The following is a 6,951-nucleotide window of genomic DNA, read 5'->3' as shown; positions in this document are numbered from 1 at the left end:
CAATGCATTACAAGATATGGTCGGATTCATTTCTTCTTTCTTGATGTGATCTTTCACTTCTTGAACCTTTTTCTTCTTGATATGTCCTTCTATCTTGCGAGCTTGAGGAGTGGTAATTATTGCCAATGCTTTACAAGATATGGTCAGATTCATTTCTTGATGCTCGATGTGATCTTTCACTTCTTGAACATTTTTCTTCTTGATATGTCCTTTTATCTTGAGAGTTTGAGGAGTGGTAATTCTTGTCAATGCTTTACAAGATATGGTCGGATTCATTTCTTCTTTCTCTGGGGTTGGTTCCTGGTGTATATCCTCTTCTTTTGACGTTTCTTGATCATTTTCTTCCTCCTCTTCACAATCAATGTAAAATAATTTCTTCTCAGCACACTTATGACCTTTAATGTATTTTCTATCACAATTGTAACAAAGCCCTTTTCTCTTTTTTCTTCCAATTGTTGTTGTGTAAACCTTGTAGGTTGTGGAAGTCTAGGAGAAAAAACACTTCCATAATTATAGTCATGAGTGGTGGGATTCCTTGTTTCCATAATTTCGCTTTCAATTTTTCTCGCCCACCTGTATGCCTTCTCCAATGAATCAAGTTCCCAAAGACGAACCTCATGTTGAATGTTATCCTTTAAAGTCCCTATGAAGACATCAATCTTTTGCTTCTCTAGAATACCATTTACCTTTATATTCAATTTTTGAAAGTCCTCAATGTGCTCTGCCATTGAACCCTTTTGTTCGAGATTTATCAATTGGCTAAAGAAGGTGTTACTCTTTGTATCCTCATAATGTGCTATCATTTCTTCCGTGAAAATTGACCAAGTGACAAGTGCTTTACGAGAAGAAAGCCCTTTATACCATAAAAATTAATTTGGTTCTAGATATAAAGATGCAATATGTACCTTTTGTAATAGTTGAACCTCATGTAGATCAAAATATTGTTCCATCTGTAGTATCCAATTTACCGGATCCTTGCCATCAAACTTCCTCATATTGCCTTTTCTTGATTTTAAGAGCTCGATATTGAAACGATTGTAACTTTGTAATTTCAGCTCTTCCAGTTCTGAAATCACGACCTATAATAGCCTTCTATGTCCTCTTTCTAACTCTGCAAGTATGATCACAATTGGATTCTAGATGAAATGTTTATTCCCAATCTCCCGCGATGACCTGATTATATACCTTTTCTGAAGAGCGAACTTGTATGAAGTGCCACGTGTCAATATTTTGACCTTAGGATTTGAAAAATATACACAGGAAACTACAATTCGTCCTCTTTCTGTAAATTCTTACAAAAGTTCAATCTGATGCTAAAAACAAAAGTTATGACTATTTTCCCCAGGTCACCTGTTTGGAATGTAATTCAGTCTACAAAAAGGCCAACTTCCTCAGATCATATCTTCACAAATATAGCACAAAAAGCTCTGAATTTTGGACCTGAGGTTTAGAAAGATTTCAGCCCAAATGGGTCTTTTTTAGCATCTGAAATGTCGCAAAAAAAAGTTATAGCGCAAATTCCACGATGACCTATTTGGAGCAGCGAAACCCTAGAATCCAAAGCTCTGATACCAAATGTTATGAAACCAGCTCACAAAAATATAGAAAAGATAGATGAACGCCTTAGAAATAAGCCTCTTCGAGGGGGAAACCTCCTTTACATTACACAAATGAACAATTCTTGAATGATACAAATGACAAGACCTCCTTTCTATATATATGAGCCTAAGGGGTCATAATATAATCAGAGATAACAATAATAATGTAAGGAAACAAAAATAACAATAGTGGGCTTTTATGGGGAACAATAATAAGAATATGGGGACTACATGGGCACAACAATATAATAAGGGGGTTGTACTAATAACAATAAGGGGTTACACTAGTAGTATAAGGGCCTAACATGCCACATCACCATCCTTGTGGGGTTTGCGCCCAAAAAATGAGTCCTTTGATTTCAAACAAGGATATCTCACAATCCGTGAAGAACCATGTGGAGTGCCACATACCTCTGAAAACAATTCGATGAGAAGAATCTAATGACAAGGATCTCCAAGATATATTCACTGATTTGTTGGTTCAAAAAACCATAACAAGTGCGGGATATGTCCTTAGTCCAGGGAACCCAAACCCTAAATCTAGGGTTTCCAACCATTCTTCAGTGGAGCTTCCGATTTGATGTAATTTAGACAAATAGTAAGAGTGTTCGTTAATAGTTTGACATCAATGACAATTCTTTAGTTAAAATCAAACTCCAGGTTTGACATCAATGAAAGCATCATTTAACATACACAACCACGATGAAAACCTACCATGTAAGCTCAACCCCTTTCATCCTGACTCTCCTCTTCAATGTGCCAAGGCTTACCTCCGGGTGATAGAGTCTTGGAAAATAATTTTTCCCATTGCCTGCTGCACTTATTTCCATCTATGCATGCACATCTTGAGCATTTTTCAAGTCGCGATAGACCTTCCACTTGGGTACTGAGCCCTTCCATTGGTCAATATGAGGACCCCAACTCACCTCAACCTTCCCCACTCCATTGACTCTACCATGTTAGATGGGTCCTTGTCAATGCATGCGTCCCTTCTAAGCAACCCCTACAAACTTCTAGGTTTGTACCTCTGGGACACATCACCCCTCCATCAACCTTATTGTGATAAGACATAACAAAAAAATCCAATCTGCTGCTTCCACGACGAGGCTCTTGTCATGCCATGCCTATAAGGTCTAATCGGTTGAGGTTATAAGTTTAAGTCTATGCCTGAATTCACAACAACACCACTCATAGCAAAATTTTTCCCATTGCTTGTCTAAGAAATTTTTGGTTGGAACTTGGGCCATTAGCAATATGTTCATTCTTGCATCCGATGGTTTTGATAAGGGATTTCTCCCTTCTTGCACTATACACCATTAACAAGGGAGATCTAACATGGCCTGGTTGTGGTGGTTCAACAAATTCCTGGACTTGCACTAGAGTCCAACTATGGCCACTGAGGTTTACTGAGGCACTCCTATCCATCCTAAGCTTACAATAAGTTTCCTCTTCCCGGTTCCACGAAGTCTGTAATGGAGAACTCTGGTTAGGGAATTATCAATCAAGTCCCTCGAGCATATGTCGAACCTAAGGTTTTCAATGCCTTAACGAGATCAATCAAATCTCAAATTAGAGATCTACAGGTCTCATCCAAGGACAAAAAAATCACCGCGAGCATATAAGAGTCACCATGAGGCGTATGGTGCCAAAAGGACCGCAAGGAGATCAACACTCCTAAAAGAAACAAGGATTCGTTCTCGTTGTAGCCGCGATAATAACTCCCAGATTTTTTAGCCTATATCTAAAATTTGGGGCCCCCTCATCCTACTTCAGGTTATTATAATTGCTTTGGGGTTTTGGGGTTTTATTACTTTAATGATGTATTAAGAGTCTCATGTGACTTCAATGTTTTGTCTTTCTATATTATGCATCACATATGATGGAGGTACATGCTATTGATGGACAAGGTTTCATTTTGACTACATTAGGGTTTGGAAGATCCCACTGATCTTATTCACCCTTGAAGCCCTAACCCATATGCCTATGGGGGCACATTCTCATCATCATTATATCACACCTACATCATGATTATAATCTCCCTGCGTGAAAATTTCACCTTGATCATTAAGTTAATTCATATATCTGAGGGCTAATTGACCTTTCAAAAAACGTTTCATAACCCCACTACTGCATGACATATCATTCTTGCGAGAAGGTATTTGAACATCTGAGCCATTTTCATTTACATAGCCTTTTGAGAATCTTCTTTGAATTGTTGCAGAGTTTATTTGTCAGAGTCAATATGCTTATGTTTTCAATGGTTCTTATACGTTACATATCTAAAGATAACCATCCAAATTTTTATAATTACCTTTACATTGCTCATGTGGGCCTAGAAGAACTGCATCACTTGCTTTTCAAACAAAAGAGACAATAGACCCTAATACCTTAAGTTGTTAAATATTTATTAATGGTAGAAGCATTGGGAAAGAAAGAAAGAAAATTATTTTAATGTCTACTAGGTTAAAGATAGCCTACGGGACAAATTACTTCTTCATCTGCTTGATATATTCGACCCTTTTTTGTAAAGCCTCACAATAAATGCATAGTGTTTAGATTTTTATTCTCTTATTGTATTATCTTTCCTATCTTTACTAGCATGGTGTTTAGATTCTTATTCTCTTATTGTACTATCCTCTTTTAAAAGTAAAAACTTTTAAAAAAAAACGAATACCTTCCTCAAAAATATATATATATATATATATATTTTGCTTCACATCAAAATAAATGCGAAGAGCATTGGATATCTATATCAAATATTGTAATGCACAAGTTGTTGTGAGGATAACTCGTAAAGCATGCATCTAACTGTTGTGAAGCCCTTTTAGAAGAATACAACTAATGGTGTCACACTACAAGGCTCAACAATTTTTGTGACTGAAATGTACTCACCAACAACGCGTATGTGGAAATCATATGGTAACACACACGTTGCGTACTGATTAACATGTCGCGGAATGCACAATCACATGTGGCATTAGGAGAATATGATGAGTACCGCTTGGAAAAGGAATAGATCGGTCATTTGGAGAAATACAATGAGGGACATGTTGAAGGAGCAACGTCGAATTATAATTAGTTTTAACATGGCAGACATACAAGCCTATTGAATGATACGTACACCTAGAGAAATAAACTCAATGGTTAGCATTGCATCAAGCATCGACTTATGCAGAATCGCACCAGACCAACTAGGCATTGTGTGCAACACACATGTAGGTGCATGGAAGATCATTATATATGGTAAAGGCCAGCTGTGTTGAGAACATGATGGTATATACTGCGCTACCTCTCCGTAAATAACAGTTTGTAATTGCGACCTCCCCTTTGCAGGCACTCATAAAAAATGACTACTCCTAGCCCTAGACCTGCGACTTGCATAGTGATCTACACTGGAATGCCAAATCACATTCTCATCTTGTAGTCAGCTCCTCACTGTGACAACGGGTGGAATTTTACACAATGAGTAATTCATGTGGAGAGTATAATATTTACGAATGTGGTTTACAAAAGTGCAGTTCAGGAGGTATTGATGAATATAATACGCATGGATAAAATATCAGTGTGCTTCACAACGAGATGTGCATATTTGGTGTCCTTGGAAATGGTGCAAGCAGGGTTGGCCAACAAGCCATTCATATACCAACTCATCAAATAAGAAAATAAATGCTTTTGAGAAGGAAAAATGGTACCATTGAGGTTCGAACACTGTGTGAGGCACCACATGTTAAAGGTTTAGTGGATTTTAATGGGGCATTTTACACTCCCGCATCTGGAAAAATCAACATCGTTGTAGAACACAGAGATGGAGTCTCACATAGAAATCTTGTACAATCAAATAAGTGCATCCCCGAGTCAATTATTTTTGTTACTACACACAAAATTTTACATGGATTAAATTTTTTACATCGTGTGAGACATCAGGTGCATTAAGACATAAAATCTGCTAAATCCGCTTATAAATCTTAACAAAGAGCCAAAATTATAAATTTTAGCATTAGTGTTATATTGATGTTGGTTTGGAGAACACTGTTGCCAGGTGTGGTATATCTGTTGGGACTGTCACATACATGTCACCAGGAAAAATTGGTAATGAATATTATTCATTCCCAGCAGATATCTGAAGCCATTTTTGAATGTGGAACAAGAGAGTTCTCATACAATGCAAGCAATGGCCGTGGAATCTCATGTTAGAGTTCATATATGATCCATCTCCCTAGCCTTCACGATTTTTATTTCACATGAGTGTTGCTCATTTGTCGATGTGTGTACTGGAGGACCCAACTGCAAGGCCTACAACATAACAACTCTTATCACATCCCTTTATTAAAAAATATATGAAAATGCAGAAGTTGATCTTTCAACATATGTAGTTGGAGCAAGTGATATCTTTGATACTTTATCATGAATAAATAACATGTTGGTGGGTGATAACCCTAATGAGAGGCTTGTTCATGTAGTTGAAAATATTCATCATGTCAGTGAGCAACTAATATTTTAGTGAAGATTTGCTCAAGAAAATATTAGAGACTTATGGACTAATAACTCCAAATGGATCAATGAATTTTGTGTTGCAACCCTCATAAAGATGGAGAATAGGCTATGCATATTTTGATGCGTTTATAGTTAGTATGCATCAATGAATTTTGTGTTACAACCCTCATAAAGACGGAGAATAGGCTATGCATATTTTGATGCGTCTATAGTTAGTATGTTTGGAGCATGAGATGCTTGATGGCTCTTGTAATAGAGTGGAAATGATTGTTCATTATATGCTGGAAGAACTACAAGGGGTGCAAACTATACATGTTCAAGATCACCTCATTATTTCGTTAGTGTTGTTGAGTTAGTAAAGAATACATGGGCATATCTTGTGGATATTTTCCTTCCCAAGTTTGTGCAGGACCTCAACAATATGGATATCTTGCATCTAACTGAGGTACTGCATGCTCATAGTATCGGTTATGCACCACATTGGTCAAGTGGTGAATATGACAAGGCATTTGCCCCACATTTTGGATATCCGTATTGGTTATTGGAGAAGAAAGTTGTAAGGGTATAATGGAGGATATGAGTATTGGAAAGAAACTTCGTCTGAAACACACTTAAGGAAGATCTGGCATGGGTTATACAAACAATAACAACATTATGGTGCAAAAAGGGACTATACAGGGGTCCACATTAATGTATTTCTTTCAATCAATTGATTGTGTTTTAATTTCATTATTTGTTTGAAAGTATGTATGACCAATGTTATTTGTTTGCAGGTAGAAGAAAGGGAATGAAATGTTTATTGCATGGAGGAAGCTAGGGTTTCTTACAAGAGGCTATGCAACTAGGGTTTCAACAAACA

General features: G+C 37.0%; 1 pseudogene; it reads left to right on the top strand.

Annotated features, from left to right (window-relative positions):
• Window positions 1-5,060: 5,060 nt before the first annotated feature.
• On the top strand, window positions 5,061-6,099 carry LOC149239258 (mitogen-activated protein kinase kinase 3 pseudogene; annotated as a pseudogene).
• Window positions 6,100-6,951: the final 852 nt, after the last annotated feature.

Source organism: Pinus tabuliformis, chromosome 8, assembly GCF_031772625.1.
Source record: "Pinus tabuliformis cultivar Carrire ecotype Pingquan chromosome 8, CPIR1, whole genome shotgun sequence".
NCBI lineage: Eukaryota > Viridiplantae > Streptophyta > Pinopsida > Pinales > Pinaceae > Pinus > Pinus tabuliformis.
This window is presented reverse-complemented; position numbering and strand designations above follow the sequence as displayed.